We start from the raw sequence: 14,873 nt of genomic DNA, 5'->3' as shown, positions 1-14,873 counted from the left end.
GCTGGCACAGAGGAGCTTTGCCCATTCTGGAGAATAATGCAACATATGGAAATAATTCCCAAACTATATTAGGAAGTAATAAGACCCTTAATATCCTAATCAATTATGGTTAAGGACAAAGAAAGAAGCAAGCTCCTGCTCCCAGTCAGCAGAAGATCCAAGTGGAGAACAGCTGCCTTTGGTGGGATTTATGCTTTTGCCTTTAATTGAATGAAAATGAATGCTTGTATGACACAGTAAAGATGGCAATTGACTGAATGAGGGCCAATTGAGAGGGGAAATATTTCAGGATTTGAGATGCTGCTTTCAAAACTCAAACACTCGCTTTCTCGAGGTCAGAGGGAGTATTTCCAGTGCTCTCTCCTTTCTGAGGCAAAACTGTGATTGCAAAATGAGTTCATAATCTCAGGATCAGCATCACCAAGAGGGAAAGGAATGAGGAGTTATAGCTGAAGGGTATGAACTTTTCTTCACCCCCTGCAAGGCATCTCCCAGCCAAAAAGGCAGGTCTTGACCCTGCAGAGATCTGTTAGTACAGTTGGTGGAGACCTGCACATGAGCATCACACACCTCAAGGCCTTCCTGCAGATTTCAAGAGCAACCCTGAACACCAGCAGTGATGGCTGGAGTCCCTCTCTCTCTATCCCCTGACTCCTCATATCTCACAGACCATACAGTAGGGAACTCCCCTCTGTGATTCATTTTGGGTGCCCATATAAGCTGTTATTTCCAAGAAGATCAAACCAGCCTGTTCAGGAAGGAGGAAGTTCAGAACCTCTCTGGGTGCCACCCAACATTTCTCACACTCTCCTTTTATGAGGATTTGGATCAGAGGAGGAAGAGGAAAAGGAGAGGAATTTGTACAGCCATTTAATTTTCCCTGTCTACATAGTCAGCCACGCCATCTGCAACATCTCACAAAGGCAGTGGAGAGAGTGGGTGAGGAAGGGCAGGATCAACAGTCTTTGATGGGATTGGTACAATACCAGACTCAGTGCAACCAAGAACCTCCCAAAACTTCCTGGAACAGCTTCATTTCAAAACAGAGGTGGATGCTCTCCACCAAAACCCTTCCTCATCGACTGCAGTCACAGAGGACCCATGCAAAGTATTTCTTCAATATGTGGAAATGAGGCTTGTAGACTTTTCTGGCGCCAATGGCAGGCATGGGAAATGGGGATTTCTCTTTAAAAGTCTCTGAATCTTGTGATGCTTGTTTAGAGCAAGTTGTGTGCATTAGTGACAGGACCTGATCTCCTACATACGGCCTACAAACATGTCTGGCTGGACTCTGCTGAGGTCATGGGTTCCTTTCTGTTGCATTTGTTGTGCACAAGGCAAGATTAGAGCCTCAGGCCTATTTTCAGATCTTAAACAGATTTAAAGCTGTGAAAGGGATGGTGTTCATCCCATTTGGGGAATTGCAGAAAGCAGCTGCTGGGAATGCAAGTGGTCATTGCATACATCCATGGACTCTAGGATGGAATCTACAACCATTCTAGCAGATACATGTATAGCTGGGCCTTAAAAACAAGGAATTTGTGTTTTGCTATCCTTAGGACTCCTCATAACAATTGCTTTAATCCTTAAACCTAAATGCAGGCTATGTCCAAGGATATGGTTCAGCTTTCCACCCCACGTCACAATGCAGGTTCCCAATCTCTTCCAGCACAGCCAGTGCCTGTGCAGGATTTGGGATCAGGGCACAGATTTCTCTTAAAAGCAACCCTTCTTCTTTTAACTCTGCTTGACAAGTGAGTTTGCAGCTGTGTCCATTCCCTGATCTGACTGACCCTAAAGGATGCAGAGCCCTGTCCTAAGCAGGAATGATGTGGGGGATGGTATGCAGGAACTACATTTCACTTGGGATAATGAGACTGGGAAATTGTAGCCTCACTGCTGGTGGAGAGATAAAGGGTGGATTCACATGAATATACACAGACAACTGCAGTGCACATATGGGCCACCACCCAAGCTCCCAGAATATCCAGCAAAGAGATATAAGCACTTGTAGGGGTGCATCACCCCATCCTAAAGAAGATATTTTAAGGAGTTAAAGCCAAACACATCCTGCAATTGCTGTTTCCCCACTATGATTACATCTGCCACAAAGATGGCCAGGATGTTCTGATATCCACTGAAAAGGACCTAGATTTTAGGGTTTGAGCCAGGAGCAGATGCATTCGTGTCCAACAGTTATGACAGCTTGGAAAGACAGGGAAATACAGCTAGGGGAGGATCCCACCTCAAAAAACATTCACTGTGAAATTTGCTCTAGAAATGGAAAGACAGTCAGGAAAGACAGCCTAGGAACACCCCTCAGCACTTCTTAACTTGCTCACAGAGAAGGAGAGACATTCTTATATTAAAAGTACAGTCTCTTTCAGATATGCCTTTTGTTTTCCAGTAGACAATGTGAATTTATCTCCCTCTGGAGAGGCAAGGCTTTTAAAGCCAAAACCCTTGTTATCTGTGCAAACTTGGAAGAGAAGCAGAGCAGACTCACCAAATTTCTATTTGGAATAAACCCTTCTAGGTCCTGTCCCTGCATCTAGGTCAACCCTCTTTTTTTTCTTCACATTTAGTGAATTTTTGTCATGTGTGGTCCTGAAACAAAGCAAACTTGCTCACTGGTCCCACTGGAAAAGTGCCCAATTTTTCAGTTACTCTTATTTGTAAAACTTTTCCTTTTTTTTTTTTTTGTTAATTTTTTTGGGAATCCAGATTAATACTTGTCAATTTTGCTACTTTATTTTCCTGGAAAGCTTCTGGTGAATTTATTTTACTGTAACACTTCATGTCTGCAACACTTGGGCCACACAAACTGGAAAGAAATGCTGTCAAAGTAATTATCCCCACTGTACTTTTTATGAGTTAGTATTTAAAATTATCTTTTCAGGTTTTAGTTGTTTTCTAACAAACACAGGCCAAACTAGAAGTGACAGTGCCTTTTTTAACCAAACACTGAACAAAAGAATCTTTCAAGAGCTTTTCAAGGTAATGAGGGAAATAAAAATATCTTGAACTGAGATGTAGCTACAATATGTCCTTTCCTTTGGCCTCTTGTTCGTTAGCACAGCAATTTTTGCATTTTTGTAACATTTTGGCACTAGTTCACGGATTTCTTGTCTTTTGGGGTTCTTGGTCCTTTTTTTTAATTACACAGGTGGTATGTTCCTCAGATACTTCACCATGTTTTATCAGGATGGTTGTTAAAGCACTGAATTTCCTGCCAGTGCCAGCACCTGCACCCATATTTTATTTTCTTTCCCTTAAAAAGAAAAAAAAAAAAGTCCCAAGGAGGGGGACAGGACTAGAATGGGGCACATGAACATCCTTCCTTCTTAAGGCACAGTTTTATGCTATGATTAACCTCATTCAGCAGTAGAGATATTTAATGTCTTTGCTTGATCCAGAAATCTGCTAAAGGTATTTGGACCCTTAATTACCGAAATGTTGGGCTGGAAAAGAGCATTTCACTCACCCCTCTGCCACCCAGCAGACTGTCTGCATCATCCTTGACCTACCTGCCTGGCCATCTGTCAGGAGAGAAGTTTCTTGTGAGCCTGGTGTTACCACACACTCCTCAAAAAAGTGGGCAGATTTGTCACAGAGAAACCTCATATCGTAACTGGAGTCCACACTGGACATCCACACCTTAATTCTGTGTGACACAAAAAGCTTGGGAGACGTAGTCCCTGAAGAGGGCCTGGTCTAGTGGAAGGTGGCCCTGTCCATGGTGATCTTTAAGTTCCATCCCAACCCAATCCATTCTGTGATTCTTTAATTCTGTGTATTTTAGGAAACTAATTTTGATATAGGATTGTCCTGTGTTTTTCCAGAGCTTGCACTATTATTTAAGGAGCACTGGACATTTTCTCCTGTCCGCAGCCATCAGCTGCCTCCTCCTTGCCCTGAAATCCTCACAGGAAGTCTCCAGGAATCTCTATCCCCTTGAGCACCTGGCCCAGCTCACATTTTACAGTGAACAGCACCACAGATATCTCAGATAATTCAGCCTTTTCCACACCCTTGCATCTTAACAGCAGAAATATTTGTTTTGCACAGCAGCAGCTGGCAGACCTACAGCTTCTGCCTTTATTCTCTGCTCCATCCATCTTTGATGCCATGGCTTCACCAAAATCCCCCCGCCCCAGTTATTATATTTGTTTGTTTCCATCAGTCTCAGGGCTCCCTGCTCCAGGTGCCCTCTCTTGTCAACACCATCACAATTCCAGCTTCCATGTCTTTCCTACTCCTAATGCCATCTACCTAAATAAACTCCATATATAATTTCCTCTTCTTCAGTTATACTCAGTTTGAAACTACACTTCTATTTAAGTAAAGAAGCTCTGGCTCCAGTTAGGCTGAAAGCCCTCTTCCCATTTTTAGCCTGGTATCCTATTCTCGGTGTCAGAGCTTCAGATCAATTCCTGAGAGCCTTTCAGTCTCCATCTCTTTATAAAACTTTCCACTCCACTCACCATTTAGCTCACATCAACTTTATCATTTATCCACCAGTTTCTTTCTGTGCTTCTGCCCTTACTTATCTCCCTGACTGGGAGGGATAGAGGACACACAGTGGGTGGAAGAAAAAAATACAAAACACAGATAAAATTCATTTTAGCTCAAAGTGCTGAGAATCAGGTTTTTGGAATGTTTCTTTGTTTTACTTTTAAATTTAGTTTCTCTCTTTTTTTCATATCACCATCTGGCTGCTTAAGAAAACCTTCATGAGTTTATCTTCACACTGTGTGAAATGTTATGTCACGAGCATGCAGACAATATCTGCATCTCTTCCCAAAATTCACAGTGTTTCTCTACTAATTAGCCCTGGCTCATGCTGTTCCCTGAGCTCAGGAGGTAGCACAGAGCCTTGCATGAAGCAAACAAATGTTCAGTCCATCCTACACTGCCCATCTCAGTATTAGTGTAGCTCACAGCGCCCAGGAACAAACTCAGCATCACTCTTGCAGCTCAGCTAAGCAGTGCAGAGCACAAGGAAGATGTGCTCTCCCTCTGCACACACCACCTGCCAGAGAAAAGCTCAGTTACACACTCAGATGTCCAGGTACACTCACAAAATCCCAAATGGGGACCAGCTCAAAAGCTGGTCACCTCTGGATGGTGGTTTGAGTTACAGCCATAGCAGAATTTGCAAAGATAAAACAGACTGTTTATTTTGTAAACAGATGACTTTATGGAGTGATAGAACAAGGAGGTATGCCTTACTGAAAGAGAGTAGGTTTAGATTGCATATTAGGAAGAAAATCTTTACTGTGAGGGTGGTGAGGCCCTGGCACAGAGAAATTGTGGCTGCCCCATCCCTGGAAGGGTCCAAGGCCAGGCTGGATGGGGCTTGGAGCAACCTGGGATAGTGGAAGGTGTCCCTGCCCATGGCAAGGGAGCTGCAACTGGGTGGTTTTTAAGATCCCTCCCAACCCAACCCATTCTATGATTCTATTTTAGACAAATGAAATCTCTTTATTATGATCAGGAAAGCAAGGATTGACTAAAGAAATAAAGGCAGTGCTTGGCTCTAGAGATGACAAAGGTTATAATCAGTTACCACCCTTTCCTCAACACACACAAAAGGAAGAAAGACTCTTCCTCTAATGTGACAGCATAGGTGGTGTCTAACCTAGAACTGCAGAACTAGAGGGGCTGTGCAAGTGGGAGCTGTGCCGTGAAGAGGAGTAGTGGTGGCTACCAGGACTTCAGGAAGCAGAGATAGCATTCCCTGAAGGATCGAATTTAGAGGCTCACATCACTCCTCTGTCCAAAGATCATTCAGTTAACACCACATCCTCATCTAACATTCCACTGCCCCTCTGCCTCATCCACCTCCACATCCTCCCTCCGAGTATCATCAAGAGAGGTCCACGCTCATATGGGGTAGTAGCTGGTGATGCTTCTATTAATGGGGTGCCCTGCCTAAAAAGGATCACATTCCCCAGGAACCACCCTATGGCAACTTCTCCCACAGAAACAGACCCATGTACTGATCCTGACACGCTGGAGGCCTCTTCCCTCCCCTCTTTACCCAAACAAACCAATTCCTGACATTTAACTATAGAAATTCACTCTCCAACCTACTCCATATACATTTGCATATGGACTATTCACCCCAGGCCCCCTTCATAAACAGCAGAAAGAAAGAGACCTGCTGGGTTTTCAATTTCCATTATCTCCATGGAGCTGACTAAAATGGGTCAAATGCCTGGTGACCTCAAATGCCTCTTTCTCCCCACTGCTGGTTCAGGTGGAGATGTCTGTCTGGCATTTCAGCTTCTGAGACAAGAGGGGATGGTTCCCAGATGGGGTGTCTCACCTGCCAGAAGCTGGGCAAATGCAGATCTACTTATGGGTCTTTTTTCTGCATCGAGACCCCCATGAACGTGTATTGCAGTTAGAGACGCATAAACTGAGGACTCTTGTCTGCAGGTTTGGCAAAGGACAAGATTCTGAATCAAAATGCACTGAAACCTTTATTTACTTTCTGTGGGGCTCGAAACTGGTCTATAAATAAGGCAGAAGGACAATGCTAACGGCTAGGAACTGGTAAAACTGACATAATTGAATTTTCTAATGGTGAGATTTGGTAAAAGCACCATCCTTTCCAATGTCACTGGAAAACACCTGGCAGAGAATCACCTTGCTTTGATGGGAGGGAAAGGGAGAAACAGAGTTGTTTTGAGGAGTCCTTGTCTATTTTATTTGCTCAAACATTTTAATAACAATATCTGTAGCTGCCCTGACATCCTCCCCTTGTATGAGGGGGAGGAGGGACAGGGGAGATGAAAACGGAAGGTGGAGGATGCACATTCTTTACTATTACACCAGTGTTACAAATCAAAACATAAATAGCAAGTGTTACTGTAAGAGTGGAAGGGGAAAACCTGAGTAAATTCAGCTCTCAACACGTGCACAGTCCTTCAAGACAAACAACAGTGACTTCCACAACAGCATTTGTCTCTCTGGTTTCTGTAGATACATAGGGTACGACCTTGTCTAAATCCCATTCACAAGTCAGAACAGATCTCTATAAGCCTCAGCTGCTCTTTCTGTTCTCCACATATCAGCCCCCAAATGCCTCCCTTTTCACTCAGATTCTCCTCCCACCACAACTATCACTTGTGCTGCTGATTTACATGAGAAAGAGAAGCGGCCTCACCAGCACGTAGAAACTCCACAGTAAAATCAAATGACCACATTGAAAACCTCCTCAGAACAGTAAACTTGAACCCAAGTGAAAAATTAATCATATGTAACTTTAGTTTTGAAACAAAACAGAGGTTTAACTTCTGCTCCCTCTACACTTGCAGAAGTCAGGAGCCAGGTTCATGGGGATTTATAGCACTAGGTGACCCCAAAGCTTGGCCTCTTCGTCAGTGTGGTGGCTGGGATGTCCCTGAGCAGCCCTTTGGATTTTTATTTGCTCTTTGCAAAATCACAGGGTCATTAAAAGACCAATTTGAGCTAGGACTTTACTCATACCAAGGCAAAGCTGCAACAAGCCTGCACAGTTCAGGAAAGTTACTCCAGCCTTATGCGAGTGTGTTTGATCTCTTTCCTCATCCCTGGAAGTGTTCAAGGCCAGGCTGGATGGGGCTCTGAGCAACCTGGTCTAGTGGAAGGTGTCCCTGCCCATGGCAGAGGACTGGAACCAGATAATCTTTAAGATCCCTTCCAACCCAAACCATTCTGGCATTCAATGATTCTATGACAATTCTGCTGCCACTAGCAATTCTCTCTCTTTTTCTCTTAACTGGGCAGTTTATTTAGGTTACAGGTTAAATTTGGCTCCTCAGACAGTCATTTAGCCCAGGTGAAGCTGATGTGTGTTTGAGCCCAAAGAAAGAACTGCCTCTGAACTGAGTTATTGCATCAATGAGGACAGACAGGGACAAAGTATTCACTACTAAACCAAGCAAAACTCACTGTCAGTCCAAAGTTAGGAGTGCATCTGTCAGAAGGGTTCTTTTCCCACAAAAAACCAGCATAACATCACAAAACAATGAGTCAGCCAAAGCCCTACAGCCATTCTGCTGTGAGAACACACCCTCTTTCACCCTCAATCCCTGCATCCCTGAGATGAGCTACTCTAAATCCACACTCTCAGCAAATGTGTGCATTTACAGTGGTGTGACAGCCCTTCTGCTTATTGGGATGGACTGGGTTTATTTGCTTTTCCAGAAAACATGTGGTGCAATGACATATGAGGCAGGAACTGCATTTCCTGGCCTGGGTGGGTGGCTGCTCTGCACTGAAATATCCCAGTGTCATGAGAGAAGAGGAATCTGTGTTTGACTTAGAGCTGTTGTTTGGGGTTTGTCTGTTGCACTGTTCTTGGATCTTTCTAATGCCCCACACTTCACAGAATCATAGAATTGTCTGGGTTGGAAGGGACCTTAAAGTCCAGTTCCATGGGCAGGGACACCTTCCACTAGACCAGGTTGCTCATAGACACCACACTGAGCCCCTTGTTGCTTCATCAGCCATAACTTCACCACCAGAGCCCTTCAGTACAACATGATAGACCTAATCACAGCTGAATCTATGCCTTAACCATTCACCTTTCTGCAGTAGGGAGGCCTGTACTGGCTGTCCCCAGTCCCACACACACCCTGTCACCATATACCTATCTATCTTCTACCCACCTCATTGCAACCAGTGCCTTCTCAGGCTTTTCCGTGTCATCAGTCTTTTTCCTGCCCTAGATTGCCATCCTGATGAGGTCTAACCCACCTTCTCAGCTCAGTGAACCACTTCTACAAGCACACTCACATCTTGTCCCGTGTTACTACCAGCATCTGGAATAACCTTTTCAAACCAGCTGCTAACATCATTTTCCTTCCTGCCTAAATGATAAAACCTTGCACGTGCAGCAGGTGTTGAGCCGGTGCTTTTTGCTGCCATAGAAAACTCTGTTCAACATATCTGATAAATAATTGCTTTTTCAACTAAAAATTATGCCCATTTTCTGAGAAAAGGGATGGGTTTTGCTCGAGGATCTGAAAGGTTTTGATACAGCTGACCTATCATAATGACTCATGGAAACTATAGATAAGGTTCCCTCATACCCTCATTTTTTCTGTCAACCAGATTTATCCACATTTAGACACTGGGGATAGGTCCAACACCTTTTTGCACCACATGAAGAAGTCATTGCATCTTGGAAGCACCAGGAAACAACTGAGTGCAAATGCACGTATCATCTTTAACTAAATTCCTACGACACAGGAATTTAGCACACAGAATGGAAACATCTTTGTTGTGGACCAAAATATTTCCATGAAAAAACTTAAAAAGCTCTGAATATCTTCTGTGTTTTGGAAAGAGAAACACCTTATTTTTCTTGTCCTCTAAAGCCAATTGAATCCGTAACCCTGATGCTTCCAGCTTAGACGCTGCTCTTCTAACACCCTATCTGGGAACATGTCACTAAGCCCATGAAGGGCTGTGATCTTGCTACACACAAGGTTGCAAGACTTCCTTCTTCCTTCCATCGCCTTCTTTCACCTTTTCTACTTCTATGTGTACCATGGTTTTGTTATTTTTGCTTTCACTTAATTTAATATGCATTTTAAGCACCTTAGGATCAACTTGTTTTTATACATTCGTGTGCTTTCTCATCCTCAGATCCTGGTCAGGGCAGTCATATTTATGGAGATGGCTCATATTTATGGAGATGGTCCTCCTACTGTCATGTTTGCTCATAATTACGATGTGCTAAGTACAAAAGATTTTTAATGTCATCTTTGGAGTCCTTTACATACAATGGAAGTTGTTCCAACAGTCTCCTACAGATGTCATATAAAATACTTTCTTTAACTGTCCGTGGTCTGTCAACTCTGGATGGAAACTGAATTTTTCATCATTGTAGATGCCTTGTCTATGCCAGGAGATGATTTCAATGCAGCAATATTTTGACAAATAAATACATATTTCTCATTAAAACAAAAAAGACACTTCCTATAATTGCTTTTTCTGTTTTTCTAGTTAATAATCAGTGGGGTGTCAAACACTTGTAGGTTAAAACACTTGGCCACTCAGGAAAAGCACTGCAGGGGACACAGCATCAAGCGCTCACATAATGAATTCCACCCACCAGTCCTTCCCTCTTCACTGACCTTGCAGGGTTAGGAGGCCCTAAAATGGTCTCAACATTAGGACTGCCTTCACCTTCCCAATGAAATGGCAAGTTCAGTAGATGTAATTGAAGTCACAGGAGCAACAGAGTCAGGCTGATTATGATACACGGGTGGCCATGAGATTCATGATGTCCCTGTTCTCACTCATTTATCAACTGAAATTATTGTGTCTTTTAGGGTTGGTATTTCCTATGTACATGATCTGACTATACTGTATCCCCAGGAGATAAGTGAGATATTTGTCCTTGACAAGAATAAGGACAAAGGGACATACTTCTTTTGAATGAATGCCAAGCAAATTAAATGATACAATAATCGGGGCAGTTGTTTACTGAGAAACAATCCAGCCCCAGACAGGTAGAATGTGATGTGGAAATGGCCACTCAAAAACCCCAGAAAAATATTACGTACAGGTTATCATTTGTACATCTCGGGTCTCTTTACACCTCAGATAAATATAAAGAAATTCATTTGAGAGATAACTGGTACATCCTCACCACACACGACCCAGTGGTGAGAGTGAAGAGTTACAGTTGTGTGAAAGCTGCACCATTTTCTTTTCATCTCCCCCTGGTACCTCCTTTACAACTATACACTTATTCCATTCAGCATTTCTGCCCTGAAGGAGCAAATACAGCATATATTCTTATACACAGGTGGAAATAAGAATATCCCCAAATGGAATGGCACCATTCTGCCCCAGCAAGCTGCTCTGAAGCTATGATGTTACTAAAATACAAATCAGAGGAATTATCCACTGCTAAGACAGCTGGGCATAATTTGAAAAGCAATCTGGGTTCCTTCCACTCACATCATCAAAGTTAAATGTTATCTCTGCTGCTGGATGTGGTCTGGTTGGTGGTGAGAGATCAAAAAACTCCAACAGGCCTGATAAATAACAAAGTTGACACAAACAAACAACGATGCAGATAAATCAAAAAATTGACACAAACAAACAATGATGCAAAGGGCATCGCTGGCTACAGAGAAGAGTTTGCAGTTAATGCTGCCTTTGCCAGTGTTCTCCTTCCAGCCAGGCCAACAACCAGGAGTCAGATGCAAGTGGAGGCAAACAGAGAACGACACTGCGGAATGGAAACAAACTGTCACTGGTGCTCACAGGCTGCCTTCTGATGTCAATCACAAACACAATCCAAACGTCTCTGTGTGAGAACAGGCACAGAGCACGTGAGCAGCCCTGTCAGGGCAACTGTGCATGCTGAGCTGCAGCTACCTGTGACTGCAGAACCCAGGCTCTGGTTACTCCTATAGTTGATTTTACACACAAAGGTTTTGGATGTTTGTACTTCTGTATTGACTTTCTCTTCCCTTCCTATTTTAAGCATCACTTTCTCAATGCTTAGACAAAGAACAACACTCTGCTTATACAAATCCTGGCTCCAGCAAAATGGGAAGCAACAGCAGAATTTGCAGCCAAGTGTTTTAATTTGATCCACAAACATATACATAAAAAGTCAAGAGCAGAGCAGCTCTGCTAACAAAGCCCTGGAAGGTGGTCTATATTTCACCTCCCTCCCAGGCTGCTGCAGAGCTATTTGCAATTAAACCCAGACAATAAGAGAAGAAACCAAAAAGTTGCCATCAGAAGCTATATTCACCATATCACTTCCTGCAGAACAAAAGTGGGAGGATATACAAAGACAAACCTGGAAAAGATCCCAAGGGGAATCTAAGCTGTTGCTCTTGTTCTCTCCATCCTTCCTTCCTCATCTCTCCCTTAAGCCTTTCCTTTGACCCCCTCCACCTCTGATGGGATAGTGAGGCTGGACCTGTGAGAAGCTCTGAGAGTCAATCAATTGATTTTCTTTGAAAGGAAACACACCTGAGGCAGTAAAAAAAAAAAAAAGAGCTCCACCCTGGCAATGCCATAACTCTCTGCTCACAGCTCTCCTAGATGTGAAAAAACATGAAAAGGTTTCCCCAGTGCAGCAGTGACTACAAAACCAGCCAGGGCACAGGGGGCTGCTGAGCTGCAGGATGGAGGTTCAGGAGGGACATCTGAATCTTTAATAGGGCTTTGAGAAAAATCCAAAAAGACACGTAGAAGTGGGGAGAAAGTCTAACTAAACTCTGTGTTGCCCATACCACTGCAACTGTGGCATCATCTTAAATCAGGGAGTCTTTCCAGACCAAAACCTCTGCACAGGCTGAGCATAACTTGCTTCATTCATCATGTGTCCTCACACGGATTGGCTAAAAAGTCATGTGGGGAAAATGAGGAGCTCAGCATGGCTCAGGGAGCCTTGGCAAGTGAAAGTTGGTGGACATCAAAGTCTCATGTCCAGCCTAGACACCAAAAAACAGACAGAGGCAACAACATGGAGCCCACACTGGGATTTCGATTCAACTCTGATGTCAAGTGTTTAGGGAACAGCAGACCTGTGAACTCCAGGAGGCCATCTGATACTTCCAGCTGAATGCAGCCCCACTGCACCACAACCAGGTGGGACAGAACCTCCTTGGAGGTGCTCTTTGCTGGTCCCTCAACTCAGCTCCCAAAGCACATTCCCCAGAAACTCGCAATGCCTGGTGGCCCCAATGGGAATGTGGAGTCCTTTCTTCAATCAAAAAGAAGGATAAGAAAAGAAACATAAAAAACCACATGTCCAGGGCCTCAAGGACTTGGCTGTTTAAAGATACAAAAGTCTGAACATTGCCCTATTCACTGCAAATAGTTCTTCTCCCCCCGCCTTTTTTTTTTTTTTAATAGCAAGTTCAGTGAAACTTTATCTCTTCCTGCCCTAGTAACCCTACTAAATAATCTGCTGTTAGCATGACTCAATTGAGTGGCTCTCAGCTGCTGAAGTCGGGTTTTTTTGCTACTATTCTTTCATCGGTGGAAATTAAAAAGCTTAGCCCGTCGAAAGCTTTCCCCCCGCCCGCCCCGAAAAGTATCACACTACTGGAGATTGAAGGACAGCCGAGAAGTCAGTTACTTGCCTCGGAGTCGCTATTAAAAAGGGTCCGATTACACCCGAGAGTGTAACTTCATTAGCATTCAGTGTGCATGCAGGGAACACAGCCCAGGTCTCAAGCAGCCGGGCTGGGTCTCCGAGTCCCCTCCTTCAGAAGGAAATGCAGCTCAAACACTACGGAGCGGAGGAGGGACGGAGGCAGCTCCTTTCTCTTTACCGCTCAAATCTGCTTTCCAACTTATCACAGCTCTTATTTGTAGAACGTTACAAACTCGATCCAAAAATTATATATCCAGCTGCTGAGATACAACATCGCCTCTAAAGCTAGACTTCTATCTGCTGTCTCATCACATACTGTTGTAACCAAGAAACACCTACAAAGCATCACTGAACCCAGAAGGGGAAAGTATTTTCCCTCTTTATTTTCCCCAGTTTGTTCATTGAATAACACTTTGTTTACGGTCGGTTTTAATTGTGTTTCTCACTTTCCCCTCTGTTGCATGAAGGTACACGGGAGAAATCAACACCGTCTTTTTAAAGGCAGGAAAATGTGATGGTGAAACCACAAACACTCCCTAAATGCATCAGGTGTAGAAGCTGAAAGTAATTTAGATTCTTATTTAGGAAAAAAAAAATAAAATAATGAAAGAGAACTCTTTAGATAAATGTCAAGTTGTCAGGTTTAAAATCCCATAATAGAAGAAGAACTGATGGCTGGAGCGGAGCGTCCGGGTACAATGTAATGCCGACAGCAGCAAGCATTGCCCCAAACTTTCTCGGTGCTGCTGCATCCCACTGCGAGGGTCCCACCCGCTCCGCACTCGCCCCCGGCACATTTTCCCGCAGCGCGACGCCCTGCCCGGTCCTGCCCGCGCATCCCCCGCGCATCCCCCGCGCATCCCGCCCCGCTCCGCCGGCGGTACCTGCTGCCCACGCAGCGAGCGCAGGGCGGCTCGGCTCAGCTCGGATCAGCCCGTTTCGGCTCAGCTCGGCTCGGCTCAGTCAGGTTCGGCTCAGTTCAGCTCGGCTCGGCGCAGCCTCGTTCAGTTGAGCTCGGCTTGGCTTGAGCCTAGTCCCGTCCGGCTCTGCCGAGCTCGGCTCGGTTCAGCCCAGCTTTGCTGAGCTCCGCCCGGCACAGCCGACTCGGCTCAGCTCGGCTTTGCTGGGCTCAGCTCCTCTCGGCTCAGCCCGGCTCGGCGCTGCCCGCCGCCCCCGCAGGGAACCAGCGCACCTCGGGCCACCCGTCGCCGCTGCCGGGGCTGCCCTCGCCGCCTCTTCCTCCCCTTCCTCCTCCTCCTCCTCGGCACCACCCCGCTCCGCGCCCGGCCGCGGCCCCCTCCCCGCCCTCGAGTCTCCCGTTCTCCTCTCCTGTTTGCTCCCAAAACGTCCCGATCCTGAGGGTTGGAGTTGAGCGTCGTGTCCAGTCCTGCACAGGACCCTGCCTTAGGATGGGACGCACAGGGTGCTCCCGTGGCGCCGGGAATCCGTGGCTGCAATGAAATGCTCATCCAAATAATGAAATAAGTAGGACCACCTGAATTTTTTTGCAGGCTGCAGAGCCTTGTAATCGTGGCTAGCCGGGGAGGTTTGCTGATGGGTGCACAGGGAATGTGAACAGGGAAGTTTTTCCACATTCATCTGTCTCATCCTGTTAAGTTGTTGGCCTTGGGTGATTGAAACGACTCTGTTCCAGGCAAGTCCAGCCTTGGACCAGGTTGTTGTATGAAAGAAGAACAGGTGGAAGTGGTGCCTGTTTGGTGCACCCCTCTCAGGGCTTAAGAGT

At 45.1% G+C, this 14,873-nt stretch overlaps 1 protein-coding gene across 3 annotated transcripts in view; it reads right to left on the bottom strand.

Moving 5' to 3' along the window:
- The window catches only part of PRKCQ (protein kinase C theta), a 60,255-nt gene extending 45,943 nt beyond the window's left edge, over positions 1-14,312 (bottom strand). Inside the window, exons 1-2 of one of the 3 annotated variants that reach the window (XM_064656555.1) lie at positions 14,014-14,312; positions 11,812-11,944 (exon numbers count right to left, since the gene is read on the bottom strand). The gene's annotated coding sequence lies outside the window, so the exon portion shown is untranslated. The remainder of the gene's footprint in view (positions 1-11,811; positions 11,945-14,013) is intronic. The other 2 variants (XM_064656553.1, XM_064656554.1) reach the window with 2 other exon arrangements.
- Between the last annotated feature and the right edge of the window lie 561 nt (positions 14,313-14,873).

Source organism: Pseudopipra pipra, chromosome 5, assembly GCF_036250125.1.
Source record: "Pseudopipra pipra isolate bDixPip1 chromosome 5, bDixPip1.hap1, whole genome shotgun sequence".
Lineage (NCBI taxonomy): Eukaryota > Metazoa > Chordata > Aves > Passeriformes > Pipridae > Pseudopipra > Pseudopipra pipra.
This window is presented reverse-complemented; position numbering and strand designations above follow the sequence as displayed.